The sequence below is a fragment of the Octodon degus genome, unplaced genomic scaffold, assembly GCF_000260255.1.
Source record: "Octodon degus isolate 3935 unplaced genomic scaffold, OctDeg1.0 scaffold00030, whole genome shotgun sequence".
NCBI lineage: Eukaryota > Metazoa > Chordata > Mammalia > Rodentia > Octodontidae > Octodon > Octodon degus.
Window position 1 is genome coordinate 2,559,316 of NW_004524606.1, and position 2,575 is coordinate 2,561,890.

Sequence of the window (2,575 nt, forward strand, 5' to 3'; positions counted from 1 at the left end):
TTCAAAACAGTTCAGCAGGAGTTACAATATTGTTGTTACAATATTGCATATCTTGTCTAAACACTATTAGTCCAAAACTTTCTTCTCACTAACCTAAGAAAGAGTAGTTGCATATCTATGATATTTTGTAAATACAGATATATATTTCTTCACTACAAAATGGACCTTCATTTATATCCCACCTTTTTGTTTACTTTTGTCAAAGATGGGTATTCCATTGCCGTTCATGTATTGTAGGTGCATGAATTCAGCAAAGCAATCCAATATAGTCCAGTAGTCTATAATAGTAGTGGGTTATCTGAATAACTAGCAATATCAGAATTTGTTGATTTGAGCCTTTTACAGCTAAGGATATTAATATGGCTTTACTTTTTATACCTTGTTTTTATACTTTTCTGTTGGATAGTTAAGACCAAGATAAAGCAAGACCTATATAACAAAAAATGTAATATTTGTATCTGACAAGGTCAGTCAAAACTCCTCAGGCACACTCTACATCATCAATAACTTTTCTCTGTGGCTCCATAAACTCCTTGATCAGAAAATTTGGGACATGGCTGAGTTACAGGATGCTACAATATAGGTTCACTTATGCCCTGAGTCCTCACTGACTTTGAAGTTCAAGGGCCAAAATGTTGGCTGTCCTTATAGCCCTTCTTTTTTGTTAATTTTTGGTCAGCAAACATAAGTTGTTAACCCTCCAGAATAGAAGCTTAATGATATTATTACCCTATAACACAGGCAGTTGAGCTTACCTTCACTATTTGTCTGAATATCAAACATCTTAGACATAACATGGAACAGGTAATTTCCATCAAGTATTGATATGTTAAACTGCTGAGCTATAAAAGGCTCAAGTCAACAACTTCTGACATTGCCAGTCCTACGGATAACACACTACTGTACTATCTTGGATTATTTTGTTGAATTCACACACCTATAATAGTTAAATGGCAGTGGAATACCCATCTCTCACAAAACTAAACCAAAAAAGAGGCTATAAAAGAAAGACCATTTTGTATCCATATATACAAAATAGTTAGGATAGATATACAGCTACTTTCTCTTAATTCAATGCGAAGAAAGATTTATACTAATAGCGTTTGGACAGGATATCACATCTGCATCTTGTACTATGAATAACCATAGTAAAGATAATAATATGCAATGTATTAATTATTGAAACTGTCCTACTAATTGGTTTTGAAACTGTCTCATTGTGATTTTTTCTCATTTAAATTAATAAAAAATAAAAAGGATAATGTGATAGAGAACTGCTGTTATAGAGTTGAATTTCATAGACTTAAAACCCAGAGCATGTATATGGCAACTGAAATAGATTGGAGTAAACAAATATTATTATTATTATTATTATTATTATTATTACTCTACAACATAGGCAGTTGAGTTTAACCTCACTATTTGTCTGAATATCAAACATCTTAGGCACAACATGGAACAGGTATTTTCCATCAAGTATTGACATGTTAAACTTTAAGTCCCTACAGAATATGAAGAAAAAAATTGAATATATTTAAAAACTAGGAATAAACAGTTATATATTTTTACATAGAAATTTAGAAATCTAGCCATATATAGCCTTGTAGTAGGACAGTCCTGTGACATTTTTTTGTCACTTGTTTTCATTTATTACTCTTTTTTTAAAAAAACTATTTACTTGAGAGACAGTATGGCAGTAATTGGTCATGACAAGCAGTACATATTTAGAAGACCAGAATGATAGGCATTCCAAGCATGGCCCTACCATTACACATTGTTATCTTCAGTGCAGTTGCTTAGTTCACAGGTATCAGCATATATAGCTAGTTAGGGTGAGAATCCTTCCAATTGAATGCTAGACTCAAAAACCTGCTGAAGATTCTCAGGATCATTTCCTTACCTATTTTGTACATATAAATGTATGGCTTTGCCCCTGTCATATTTCCCAGCTTTTCTCCTTGCCCTCTCTTCGTTGTCTAATCCTCAAGTTTTCAATTCCCTTTTAATTGTGTTATACCTTTCTATTTTTATTTCTTATTTTGAATTCTTATACTAGGGAAACTATATGACATTTACACATGTGGGTCTGGTTTATTTCACTTGTGAGTATATCTTAAAGTGGTGTCCACTTAAATATAAAGATTTCAAGTTTAATCATTCTTTATAGCTGAGAAATAATCCATTATATAAAAATACCACCTCTTTTCATCCATTTCTCAGGTGACAGGCATCTTGGTTGTTTCAAAGATTTAGCTATCACCAATTGTGCTGCTATAAACATAGGTACGTATATATCACTGTGATTCCTCTGGGAAAATTCCCAGTAGGGGTGTAGCTGGTTGGAATGGGATTTCCACTCCTAATTTTTTAAGGAGTCTCCCCACTGATTTCCATAATGGTTGCACCAGTCTACATTCTCACCAGCAGTGGAGAAGGATTCCATTTTCCCCACAGCCACTCCAACATTTGTTGTTGGTTGATTTCTTTATGATAATCATTCTTTCTGGGGTGAGATGGTATCTCAATGTTGTTTTAATTTGCATTTCATGGATGGCTAGTGATGTGGAGCATTTTT